Raw genomic sequence first — 14,263 nt, 5'->3', positions numbered from 1 at the left:
TCCTGTCTCAGGCTCGGCTTTCTGGGGAAACTGACTTGGGACAGACGGATGGATGGACGGACGGATGGATGGATGGATGGATGGCCTTCTTCATATAAGGATCCACGATCTGTCATTTGTATGTGATTAGCTGTGTCTCCAGCAACAGGGCTGGAGCCACCCACATTCTCCAGCCGTGACAGACATAAGTGAAACAGCTGACCGATCACTTTTCCTTCGACATGAAGCTCAGTGTCTCATGTGAGGCTGGGTAATAGGAATTAGGAACCATGGGCACTGGGTTCAAATTCCAGTTATAACCACTGACTCGCCTCCCGAATCCCGGTTTCCTCACATGCAAAGTAGAGCTGAAATTAAGGAGGAAATAAGATGAGGTCAGAGGTCAGCATGTTAAACTAGATTAATGCATATGAATGGTGAGCACGGTCCCTGGCACACGGTAACGCCTCTGTAAATGTTAACCGACGCCCCCCTTCTTTCCACCCAGCTCCCCTCTCCGCCGTCTACACGACTGCGCAGCCCTTTCCATTAGATCCTGACTCGCGATGTTCTTTTGTTCAAGAGCTGGCGGCCCCCCTTGTCGATTGGAGCCCCTGTGATAGTGACAGCATCAGTGTTGGCAAAGGATGGGCGTCATTTTCCATTATTATCCCCATTTTACAACCTGAGGTTCAGAATACGGACAGCAACCTCTGAGGTCCCACAGCCGGATTCCAGCCCAGACTCCCCCCACCCCACTCCCTGGTTCCCCATCCCATTTGTACTGGTCAGGAAGCTTCCTATGCCTCGATGGACTTCAACAATGAGGGCATTTACAACCTCACATGACAAGAAGTCCAGGGGCAAGGTGGCTCTTTAGTGGCTTGGTAATGTCTTCAGTACCTGGTTTCTTTCTTGCTCTGGCTGCTCTCACTGTGCTGCTTTGCCCCCTGGGTGGCTCAGAACAGCAGCGGTGCTCCAGCCCTCATGCCTGGACACGAAGACATCCAGCAGAGAATACGCTGTCCCTTTCGTGTCTGTGGTCAATGAGCCTTACCACCACCATCCGGCAGACTTTCCCAGCAGGACTGGCCACCCTGAGCCATAGTGGCTCAAGGTGATGGGATTAGTCTGGTCGGTTTAGATTCCTCAGGATTTATGTACCCTTGAGAGGAGACAGGGTTAACGTCCCCCGAGTGTCACATAGCCACTGGAATGGGAGCTGTTAGGGTTGTCGATAGCATAGTGTTGGGTGGGCAAGTCTAGGGCTGGGTCAGGAATGGGGCTATCCCTGTGTGAGTGCAGCACCTAGCACAGGGCCTGGTGGTCCCAGAGCAGGTGATCAACAGTCACTTGTTATGAATGAATGAGTGAATGAATGAATGAATGAATGAATGAATCCCAGGTTGGTAAAGACCTGGGACTTTGAACCAAGAGGTGGGATGGACAGATGGGGTCTCAGGGCAGCAGGACTGAGTCCCCAGAGTAAGGCAAGACTCCCCACCCCCCACCCTGTGGGTTCTCATTCTGGGCCAATTTCCAATCCCCGGAATTGGGTAAGAGGCACAAAGGAAGGAGAGACTCACAAGCAGCTTCTGTTCTCCACCCGGATCCGTCCAGCAGCCCTGGGTGTAGGAGGCAGACAGGAGGACACAGTCACTGTGCTTCCTGTTCCCTCCAGGGTCAGAATCACAGAGGGACAACCCGGAGGGGGGTGGAGGGGGAGCCAACACCGAGACCTGACATTGAACACATGTGGTGCCCACTCACCCACTTCCCTCAACTCCCTGGGGCATGGGCATTGTCACCTGCATTTTCCAGGTGCAGAAACTGAAACTGAAGGGTGAGTCACTGGCTGATAAGTGGCAGGGCCGGGACTCGAACCCAGTCCTCTCTGGCTCCAGGGCCGCGTCTCACCCTACCTCCCACACTCTTTACTGGGACACTTGGTGAATCAGCTCCGGGTGCCCTAGGTGGGGAGGAGCCACACCCAGTGATGAGGAGGTGAGGGTGATTGTGGCAAGGCAGGAAGCCTGGAGAGAGGGCTGGTGAGTGATAATTGTACCAACAGTAACTGTGGCACTCAGATACTGCCCTCCCATTGGGAGCGCTTAATCCCACCACCCGCTGATCCGACCCCCAGGCCACCCAGACCCAGGGTGCCACCTCCAGGGGGTGGGGGCCCAGCCCAGGGGCACGATGGGCAGCTGTTTTCTCCACGACTCTGCCTGGTTTTCCAGCAGGAGCCTCTATCCAAATACCCAAGCTCGACCCTGTCTCTGGGATGTGCGGGTGGGCCGGGGCTCCTGTCTCCCCTCTGCACCCTGCTTCCTGTGCCAGTGCCCCCTGGAGGGGGGTTGGGGGCTGTTGGCTTGGGGTGCACAGCATCCTTGCTCACTACTGAAGTCAGGTCTAGAGCCTATCTCACCCAGGCAGCCCAGACACATGGGAGTGAGGGCCTGGCTGGCACTAGAGCTTGGGGGGCGGGGGGGCTCCTCTATTTTTTTCCCAGTTGAAATAAAGAAGAGATTTTAGGGGTCCCTGGGTGGCTCAGTCAGTTAAACATCCCACTTCGGTTCAGGTCATGATCTCACAGTTTGTGGGTTCGAGCCCCGCGTCGGGCTCTGTGCTAACAGTGCAGAACCTGCTTGGGATTCTCTCTCTCTCTTTCCCTCCCCCACTTGTACTCTCTCAAAATAAATAAACTTAGAGGAAAAAAAAAAAGAGAAGAGATTTTAAAATAGTTTGTGAAAACGCGAAGCATGTCAGAGAAAGATTCCTTTCTGTCTCTGCTTTAGGTTCCTGGCCAAGCCTCATTCGCTTTGGGGGTCTCTCCTGGAAGGACTGCCTTCTTCCCGGCTCTTAGCAAGACTGGCTCCTTCTGTCATCCAGAGCTCAGCTGGCAGTCACTCCCTCAGAGAAAGGTCCCTGCCCTCCCAACCTGAAGCAACCACCTCCCACCCTGATAGTCTCCCTGCCTTGTTTTCATTCTCTGCCCCCTTTTTCTGCTGGTTTTCTTAGTCACTTACTCATCCAGCCATTTGTTGACCTCAGATTGGAAAGCGGGAGTGTTATCGCCTCCCGGCCCCTCCCTCAGAATTATCAGAAATCAGCCCCCCTCCCTCTGCCAAGAACACTCCCCCACTCCCAGGAGACCCTGGGGTCAAAGATCCTTCTGGAGGTGGGCTGCCTCTTCTGGAGCCCCTTCCCCGGCTGGCTTGGAGTTCCTAAGAACCTGCTAATACATTCTCTCATTTACACCTTATTACAGGTGCCCCTGCCAGGTGTGGCTTCTGACCTTCTTTTCCAGGGGAGGAAAACACGCTCTGACAAGTAAAATATCTCGCCCCCAGTAACTCACTCTGCGAGAGGCGGCAGAGGCCGGGCACCCGTGAGTTGCCGGGTGCCACCCTCTCCGGCCCAGATGCTGTGCTCCCTAAGGCAGTGGTTCTGAAACTTCGCAGAGGACAACAATCCCCCGGCAGAGAGTGTTCAGCATGCAGGTTCTTGGGCCCCACCCCCAGAAGGTCTGATTCTGCAAGTCTAGGATGGGGCCCAGGAACCTGTATTTTTAACCAGGTCTGCTGGAGATTCTGTCTCTGGCTCAGGATCATACTCCAAAAAGGATGCAGGCCGTGTGTCCCCATGGCCCACCGTGGGGCTGACCAGCCTGATAAACCAACGATCCTGGGCCAGCGCAACTCACTGGGCTGCAAGATTGGAGACCCACCTTCTATTTTTTTTTTTTTTAAGTTTCTATTTTTATTTATTTTGAGAGAGGGTGAGCGAGCAGGGGTGGGGCAGAGAGAGGGGGAAAGAGAGAGAATCCCAAGCAGGCTTTGGGCTGTCAGTGCAGAGCCTGGTGTGGGGCTCGAACTCACAAACCAGTCATGAGATCATGACCTGAGCCGAGATCAAGAGTGGTACGCTCACCCGACTAGGCCACCCAGGCGCCCCTGACGTCCCACCTTCTAGATCAGACTCCTTGCATGCACCGTTCTTGCCGCTGAGTCTACTCCAAACTGCCAGATAGGATAATGGCGAGGCTTATGCTTCCCAAACCCAGCCTTTGACACACCTCCTTCCAGACACTTGGTTTAATATTTCAATTTACTTTATTTTTTAACCTTTCCTAGCCTAAGTAAATTTATCTGAGAAGGAAATTAATTCCACTCTGGTATAAGGAAAGCCAGTATTACTTGTCATCAACAGACGGTGACCATAAAAATCAATGCAATGAAAATAAAACTCTTATTGGAAGGGTGCCTGGGTGGCTCAGTCGGGTAAGCATCCGATTTTTGATTTCGGTTCAGGTCATGTTCTCATGGTCGTGAGATCGAGCCCGGCGTGGGGCTCTGCCGTGAAGGCACAGAGCCTGCTTGGGATCCTGTGTCTCCCTCTCTCTCTGCCCCTCCCTTGCTCTCTCTCTCTCTCTCTCTCTCTCAAAATAAATAAATTAATTAAAAAACAATTTTAAACTCTTATTGGAGAGAAAAAGTGCACAGTCAATAGTTGGGTGAACTAGGCACGCATGGGAGAGGTGCTGAGGATGCCCAGCCTCCACACAGAGACCACCTTCGCCTTGATGCATTCTGAAGAACTGGAAGGAACTGGAGAGAGAACAAGTCAGGCAGTCTGTGAGCAACACAGTTTGTCCTCTTTGGGGAGTCCCAAGCCAGGTGGGTGGGGGTGGGGCGGGAGACACCAGCTGGGCGATGCTGTAGAAGGTCCTGGAGACGAGGGAGGCAGAACACAGGGACTGCTCTGGGGGAGCACAGGCACAGCCCGGGGGCAGGTGGTCATGGTGTGGCTGGACTGGCCTGGGAGACCCCCACACTAGGCTGGCTTCCATCACTCTCTTGTCCCGGGGCCTCAAACGGGTTCAGAATATGCCCCTTTGCATAAGAATTATTTTGAGCTGAAGGCAATTAAGAATTGACAGATGCAGAAAGAGTTCTCTGCCCGTCCCTTATCTGCCTAAAAGCAGGACACAAATTTCCCTATGAGGAAGGTGCCCCCAACCCTCCTACTTGGAGAGAAGAGCAGCTCTTATCATCAAAGCTGGGAAGTCACCACCAGGATTGATTTGCATAAACAGACTTTTCTAAAATAGCCTTTCTTCCATTAGTTCCTCCATATAGCATCTGGTCATCTCCCCCCAACTTACTATTACGTCCCGTGAAGCCCAAACCTTTTTTTCTTTGCTAAAAAGGAATCCTCTGAGTCTAACTTCTTTGAGTTTTCTTTTCTGGGAACTCCTATGCATGTCAATATTAATAAATATCATGCACCTTTTCTTCTGTTAACCTGTCTTTTGTTGGTTTAATTTGCAGGCCCCCATGAGATAAACCTAAAAGGGTAGGGGAAAAGTTTTCTTCACCAACATTGGCCGGCAAGTCCCCATTGACACCAGAGTGGTCAGGGTGAAAAAGCTCATGTTAAATGGAAAAAGGTAGCAGGAGAAATGCTCTAACATAGTTAAGTAGCCAAGAGTATGGACTCAGGGTCCCACACACAAGGTCTGCCAGCTCTAGGGTCTCCTCACTCCAGGGTGTAGGATCTTGGGCACAAGTCACCAAACCTCTTGGAGCCTGTTTCTTTACCTATAAAATGGGAATTATCATACTGTCCACATGAGGTGTTGTGGGGTAAATGACAGACCCCCGGAAGCCACTTTGCACCCTGTCCGGCATGTAGAGACCAGCCCATGCGACACATAGCAGTTGTTGTCCTGCTCATTGTTGAAGGAATGTTAGCAACATTGGTAGGTTGTTGACATTTCTTTACTTCTCCCCAGGGCTTGTCCTCAGCCAGGCCTGCTTGTTGGAGCTCTATATAGGGCATTAGCCAGCATGGCTATGCCATTAGCCGTGGAGAAGCGACCCCTCCTCAGCCACCTCACCAATGACTGTCGTTGGGGCTTGCGGGGCCCCGGCAGCCTATGGGTGCCAGTGACTGGCAACTATCCCCTCCTGGGACAGCAGGCAGGCTGGCCAAGGTCTGAACTGAAACCTTGCCTGGGCATCATCTTGAGCAGGGACCAGCCATATTGATTCAGCACACCTTTCCTGGGCAAAGAGGGTGGGGTTCATCCCTTTGTGCTCTGCTTACCAGCTGTGGTTCCTGGGCAAGCTCCTTGACCTCTTTGTGCCTCAGTATCTCCACGCACAGGATGGGGTGTTCATAGTACTTCCTTTGTGCGTTAATACGAGGATTCAGTGGAACCTGAATGAAGAGGTGAAGCACGCTTAGGACACCATCCACACTGGGATCTGCTTTATCACATCAGGCATCAGATGAGGCAGTGGGGCTCATAAAGAAGTGCCAATCCCAGCCCTCAAGAGGTCCCTGTTGCCATGGGGGGGGGGCTCGCCCAAACTTCAGGATCCAAGAAGCTGGTTCAAGTCGCAGCACCACTAACTTGGGTAGGGCCTCCAACAGGACACCTTTCTCTCTGTCTCTGTTTCACACTCTGTAAAATGGAATGTTTTGAGCCTATTCTGGATCGTGGATTTGGCAACACTTCGAAAAGCATAAAATATTAAAAAGTCTAGAATATTCTACATATAAAGGAAGTCTGGGGGTGTCTGGGTGGCTCAGTCGGTTGAGTGTCCAAATCTCAATTTCAGCTCAGGTCACGATTTCACGGCTTGGGAGTTCGAGCCCCACATTGGGCTCTGCGCTGACAGCACAAAGCCTGCTTGGGATTCTCTCTCCCTCTCTCTCTCTGCCCCTCCCCCACTCACACTCCCCCTGTCTCTCTCAAAATAAATAAATAAAACTACAAAACAAGAAAGGAAGTCTGTAAGCTAAAACTTTGAACGTTGATTGGAAGCTCAGTATGATAACACAACTGTCTCTAGATAAAGAGATCCTTGGAGAAGATAATAAGAGGTTTAAGGTTTACAACCAACAAGTTTATTTGAAACCTGAGTAATCTCAGCGTCTGACAGCTGGCTCACTTTGATTTATAGGAAACCGATTGTGCAACATTCCAGATTTATTAAATCAGCTGTTTAGAATCCATGACTCAAAGAGATTTTGGGCATGACAACCAAACAATTTTCTGATTCTCTACCTCAGGGGTTCTCCGACTTGATAAATGAGTTCTTTGCCAATTCCCAGAATCTATCATTTTGGTATTGACAGATGGATGAGTTTGAGATGTGACTTTTCTTTCTAGAAGATCCGTCTCCCATTCTCCCCAGCTCCTTGCTGGAAGAGGGATGGGGCACTGAAGTTGAGTGGGAGAGTCAGTGCAGAGGAATTCACACAATAACAAGGAATCTTCCAGAAAAGGGTAAAGTCAAAGGAAAACCAGAGCTGCGCAGTGGTTAGAGGGGTAAAGGCAGATTCTAACCAGGAATGGTTCCAATGGGAGACAAGATCTGGGCTGGGCTCAGTTCAGAATACAGTACGGACATGTGGGGATGTGGAGTCAAGAAGCAGGTGGGGGTGGAATCGCTAAGAGGGTCCATCAGGAGGAGAGGGGGGATTCTGGCTAAACCTACCCAATAGGATTCTTGCTGAGGGCAGGCCCAGGTGATCAGACATCACCTGCAGGATGACGGGGGGGGGGGGGGGGGAGGGGGTGAGAAATTTGATAAGATATCAAGGCGATCAGATTTTAAGGGTGAGGGTTCTGGCTAAACTTACTTAACAAGATTCTTGCTCCTGAGAATGAGAGCGAGGCAAAAAAGGTCTCAGAGGAGCCTGACTAAATTTGGTCAAGGAGTGAAGTTATCTGGTCCCTCTTCCTGTTCAAGAAAAGAAGAGATTCTTTCCTCTGAACCGCATGAGTCACTTTGTTGTTTGGTCTCCTTTTGTTCGTGAAGGATCGGTGAACCCATCGGCTAGACCTTGGTCATAGAGGCTATTTGCTGGATGGTGTGAGCAGTCTGGTATTAAACGGGAGCAATTTCTATGAAAAGTATAAGAAGAGAAAGCTTAGTAGTTGAGAACCCAGTTTCTGAGATCAGAAGGCAGCCAGCTGGAAGATTTCTAGATGTTGGGCTGGAAGTGTGTTCATGATGGAGTGAGGACAGCAACGTCAACCCAACAAACTTCCCGGCTCTCACTTCCAGTGTCATTGGTGATGGCCTCGGGGGTTCCAGTGAACTCTCAGAGCAGCTGGCACAACAGCAGGCGTGAAGGTTGCCCGGACACTGTCTACTGTGACTTCTCTGAAGTTTATATCAATTCACCCAGCCTCTGTTGATGGGACATCAGGGAAAATGGCAGCTTGAGTTCTCCGTGATGCCGGGGCAGGAAGGTGGGAGAACAATGGGGAATTAGAGTCAGATAGTGGAGAACCCCCAAGGGTGGGCTGTAGCTTTCCATTAAAACACGAAATTTCTTTCTACGGTTACACCCCATTTTGACCAAAGATAATCAAAGCATGATTGTTCTTGTTTACAAAATTATTCTGGCCTCATTAGATTTGGCATGATTATTTATATAAGAGCAGCAAAAAATGGTGATTGACCACATGGGCCTTTCTGAGTTTGCTGTCCTGGAACCTTTCATGAGGAATATCAGTTTAGACACATAGAAGCCTCTGGAAGCTAGGAAGCCAAGCCAGGAGCTCACCACCAGACTTTGCCTTCAGTATCCGTAGTTTTGGGCGAATTCCTCTCTTCTCAAGGTCCCCAAGATATCCTAAGATCCCTGGGGCTGACAGGAAGTGATCTTCCTTACCTGTAAGGCTAGGAGCCCAGTAAATCCAGGTACCAAACCAGTTTTTTTTCAAGACAGCTTTATGAGCATTGGCTCCATAAATTCAACCTTAGTTTCTTAAAACTGTCTTGTCATATCTGATTCTATGCACATCATTCTCAAATATGACATGCCCATCAGAGTCCCGGTTATATAGCCAACATTTCCACTGATGATCTGTTACAAGGAGGACTGATTCTTATGAAACTCAGGCAAATCATTATATTGCCATGGAAATAAGAATACTCAAGAAGAGTTTCTGAATTTTGAAGGGAGCAGGTGAGGAGAAAATATAAATATGTCATTTCTGTTTACGAAAGTATAGTCTACTAAATTGTCATGAGCACAGACAACTTTCAAGGCAAGAAAAAGCAGCTTGTGATATCTGGAAAGTAGAACACTAAAGACCTAGCCATGTTCTAATGATCCTCGCTAAATTGACTTAACAAGATTCTTGCTCTTGGGGACAAGAGTCAGGGACAGGGCCCAGTCAAACGAAGGCTTAGAGGAGCCTGGGTAAAGTTTGGTTAAGGAGAGCCTATATTGATAACAAAGTTACAGGGGTTGTACTGGGTTTAAGTGGTGGAGAGTTAACACGTTGTAAGAAAATGTTCTATCGTAAAAAATGACAACTGTTTCAAACAAATGTTTTCATTAAAAGGGAAAGTTATAAAATGTACATGGGTTTTGTGAAGAGGATGGTAATATATAAATCCGTGTTTATTAGGAGGACACACCTCCTACACCTTTACTGCGGAGGCACCATCCCAAATTTAGAGATGTATAAAATTAGGGCCAGGAACACAGGTCATCTGAGTCTGTGGATGTTGACAAGCTATACCCACGGGTATATGTGAGTATATCAAGTAAGCTCTGCTCATCTTTTGTGATCGATGCAGCCTCCTGGTGTCCCACACCTTACTGCTCTCTGCACCACCCCGAGAGCTTGTTTACAAATCTAGTTTTCTGGGGGCACCTGGGTGGCTCAGTCGGTTAAGCGCCTGACTTTGGCTCAGGTCATGATCTTATGGTTTGTGAGTTTGAGCCTCGCGTCGGGCTCTGTGCTGACAGCTCAGAGCCTGGAACCTGCTTGAGATTCTGTGTCTCCTTCTTTCTCTGCCCTTCCCCCACTCGTGTGTGTGTGTGTGCGCGCGCGCGCGCACGCACACAGTCTCTCTCTCTCTCTCTCTCTCAAAAATAAATAAAACATTTAAATAAATAAATAAATAAATAAATAAAGCAAATACAGTTTTCTGGTCCCCGGACTGGAAGTTATGATCCAGCAAAGGCTGGAAGTACAGAAACTCGAGGTCTCTGGTTGCAGGTCCTGCTTGCTCCAGGCCCAGCGTGGGGCTCCCTACACGCGCTGCCTCACCTACATCCGCAGCTACTCCCACCTGAGAGCTCGACCGGCGGTGCTCCCCACAGGGTCACTACAACCACAGCGTCACTGACAGCCACATCCAACATGGTAAGGGGCAGCCTGGGGCCACCTTCTGTCCTGGTCGCCAACCTTAACCCATAGGGTTTGTGCTTAGAGCCAACCGGTTGGAGTCAAACTCTTGGGCTTGGGTTTGGGGGTCCTCTCCCATAATAGGTGCCATTATTGAGTGCCTACTGTTTGTCAGGCACCACACCGGCTAATTTATGTGCATCATGTCATCAAATATTCCCAACAGCCTATGCAGGAAGGTGTTATTAGCCTGTTTGGCAGCTGAGGAAACTGAGGCTTAAAGAATTGGAGTCACAGGCCTGAGGTCACATGGTGAGGAAATACACAGAGACACCGCCTGAGCCCCCGTCTGGGCCAAAGCCCTTAAACACTGGCTCCCCAAGATTTATTTAAACTCATGGCTTGGCTCTCTGTTTCCCAGTGAGGAGCCAAACACCTGTGTTTATGTCCAGTTCCTCCGCTGGGTGGTTCCAGAATGTTCAGGGACTGATGCCATCACAGGCTTGGAGATCCATGACCAGAAGAAGCCCAGTTCTGATCTAATGCTTGAGGAGAAGGATGAGGGGGTCCAGGGCACCGGGCCCCAGGGGCGCCTTTAGGGGTTTGTGCAATTAAGGCTAAGACAGATGCCAGAAGCTTCAGTCCCAGGCAGGCCCTGAGAGGTCATGTGCACAAGGGTTTCTCAAATCCTTTTGATGGCAACTCACAGAATGTGATAACATTTACACCTGTACCCAGTCAACACCTCCCCCCCCATGCACACACACACCACAACAGAGGACCATTGGCTGAAGCAGCACTTTACCACTTGTGATATAGTCACACATGCATCAAGAAGCACGCACACATGATGCACATGCACACACACACACACACACGCACATGCACATGCACCAGATGCAACCCTCCGAACTGATTTCATCATCCACTAATGGACCAGGGCTACAGCTTAAATTATCTGTCAGTCCTGCTCTTATAGGGGCGCCTGGGTGGCTCAGTCGGTTGGGCAGCTGACTTTGGCTTAGGTGGTGATCTCACCATCGTGAGTTCGAGCCCCGCATCAGTCTGCCGGCTATCAGCACAGAGCCTGCTTCAGATCCTCTGTCTCCCTCTGTATCTGCCCCTCCCCTGCTCACTTGCTCTCTCTCTCGCTCTCAAACATAAACATAAACAAACAAACAAAAAAACTCACCTGCTCTTATAAAATGGGAAAGCTGAGGTCAAGAAGGGGAAGGGGTCTGCCCGAGACCACCCAAGACTCATCCGAAGTCAGAACTAGAACCCAGTGTCTGGTTCCCGATTCTTCTCGTTACCCCAAATTACATTCAGATTAATACAACGTTAACCCCACTGAGTGTGGAGGAGGTATTTGGACAGTTTGAGGTTCAAAATCCCAACAGCTAGACAGGGTCTAATCCTGTGCTTCTCAGAGCATGCGGGACACATGCAAAGCACAAAGTGCCTCTGGGTCACGGCTGTGGCTGTTGGCTCTCACTGAGCCCGTGGGAATCTCCGTGGCCAGCCTCCCCCAAAACCAGGTTTCTGTATTGCGTTCCTAGCTCCAACTTCTCACTGGGGTTCCTGAGAAGATGCAGACGTGAGCCCTGCCTTCTGGGTGTCTCTGGGTGCAGGGGGTCTGACCCAGTCGGTGGACGTCTACTGAGCATCCCCTCTGTGCCAGACCCCGTGTGCCAAGCAAGGTATGGGGTGCTGGCCACAGTGAGGCACAGACCCTGCCCCCGGTGAGGTCAGGCCCCGGATCTGCACGTCCTAGGCTCCAATCCCCACTCTGCCTCTCTCTGGTTGTGTGGCCCAGGTTACACACTCAGCCTCAGGTTACCCACCCATTAAGCGGGATAATTACATCTGCCCATCAGGTTGTTGGGAGGATGAAGTGACATAACCCATATGAAAGTCCCCGGCACATGGCAGGCAATCAGCAAGGGGTAGCTTTTACGATTATTAGTACCGATAAGAGAAAAAAAGCAACTCACAGGTAAGGAGAGGGAGGCCACAGCCCAGAAGGGAAGAAACAGCTAGAATGGAGGCAGAGTGAAACACACAGGGTGAAATGGGAGGAGTGGAGCGTTGGGGAAGAAGAGAATGATTGGGAGATCAAAATGGAAGGGCCGTGCAGCCAGCAGTGGAAAGACCTTAAACGTCAGGCTGAAAAGGCAACGGGGAGCCACTGAAGGCCTTAGAGGAACAGAGTGGTGCAAGAAAAGATGATTGGGGAGCCCTGACTGATAGCAGCAAACCTCCGTGGGGGCTTTACTTATGCCATAGTCGTGGGCTTTCTGAATTCAGCGGGAAAGGGGATTCTGTCACCATCCTGAAAGACCTCCAAGAGGTGGCAGGATTTCTGAGGCTCCCAAGGAAGGCTTTTGCCACCTGAGTGGGACGCACCAGAGGCGAGCACTCCAGTCACCTTCCCCAGCCGGCACGGGTCCCGGGAGCAAGTCCAGAAGCAGGTGTGCAAGCGGGGTCAGGAGTTGACCTGCGTCTGAGCAAGCTCTCGACACACAGGACAGGCTGGGACCTCATTTCAGGAGCAACCGCAGGAAGTCCACACCCACTGCTAGGGCGCTGAGTTCTCTCCCCTGGCCCCCTGAGGACACCGCCCCAGCGTGGAGGAACAGCCTGTCCCCTCGCTCAGCACAAGCCCAGACCGGGGAGGCATCAGGGACTGAGTGACCAGGGGGTGAGCCACACCTGTCCAGGCTGTGCCACCAGAGAGGTCAAAATGCCCCCACCACTGTACCGCCTGCCCAGGTCCTCAGTTCTCTCTGTCTCCACCCTGGTCCGTGAACACCTTAAGGGCAGGGACCGCGTCTCATTCATTCACCTGTTCATCCAGTGGTTCATTCATTCAACAGACACTTGCGAAGCACCTGCTATGTGCCAAGCATGTTGTTAGGCACCAGGAAGCCTGCTGTATCCACCAGGGCTTGGTCGGAGCCTCGGAACTGCTAGGAGGCACCAACAGATAAAATAAAGGACTTTTCACAGGGGGTTGACTCCCATGATCGGGAGAGCCAGTAAAACAGTCTGCAAAAGGCGGTTTCTTTTTCTGCTGGTGCCGCCGCCTGAAGTTCTGCAGCCCAAGTGACAGGGCAAACTGGACCAGCAAGGATGAACCCATGAGGACAGCCCAGAACACCCTTCGCCATCTCGCCACCTCCAAGGACAGAAGCTGAAGCTGGTGACCCGGCAGGGCCGGGAGTTGCTGCCACCCCAGAGTCTCCCGACCCCGACGCGGTGAGCCAACAGATAGGGGACAACACGTGTCAGCCATGACAGCATCTCACGCTCCGATTCCGACTCTGCTCAGAAAAACCCTACCACCTCTATGTCACGGCTGCCTCCACATCTCACGCAGAACGTCCCCGGGGACCCGCACGAACCCGGAATTCTGTGAGGATGGCATTTCTGGGCAACGTAGGTTCAGCAAAGCTAAGGGACACGGTACAGTTCTAGGACGGTCCACCCCTCAGGGGACCATGGCAACTTTGAGAGATGACCTCCTTGAAGGTTTGCTTGTCATGCAAGAGATAGTCAACTAAGAGTCAGAGCCTCCTCCTAGGTTTCAGCGACCCCTGGATTTCATCTTTTCCCCAGAGCTGCCCACGTAGTGAGAGTGGGTCCAGGGCCACCACGATGGAGGACCTCATGGGGTCCCCCTCTACAGAGGATGAAGCCAGAGCCCCAACCAGACCAACAAGTCAGGGATGGCCTCTGTTATTCAAGGCCCTCGTGGGGCGCCTGGGTCGTTCCGTCGGTTGAGTGTCCGACTTCGGCTCACGTCGTGATCTCACAGCTCATGGGTTTGAGCCCCGCATGGGGCTCTGTGCTGACAGCTCAGAGCCTGGAGCCTGCTTTGGATTCTGTGTCTCCCTCTCTGCCCCTCCCTTACTCGATCTCTCTCTCTCTCTCTCTCTCTCTCAAAAATAAGCAAACATTAAAAAAAACTTAAAAACAAACAAACAAAAAAAGAATGTGGAATCCAGAAGATCCTCCCAAGAACACCCAATGTGGATGAGTCCTTGAATTGCCCCAGATTCCGTTTTCTCTCTCTCTGGGCTGGAGCTGAAGACAACAGGATAGTGATCAGAGCCC

The sequence above is a fragment of the Puma concolor genome, chromosome C1 (assembly GCF_028749965.1).
Source record: "Puma concolor isolate L17-30 chromosome C1, mPumCon1.1.hap2, whole genome shotgun sequence".
In the NCBI taxonomy this organism is placed as follows: Eukaryota; Metazoa; Chordata; class Mammalia; order Carnivora; family Felidae; genus Puma; species Puma concolor.
The sequence above is the reverse complement of the archived record's forward strand: the minus strand, read 5'-3'. Positions refer to the sequence as shown.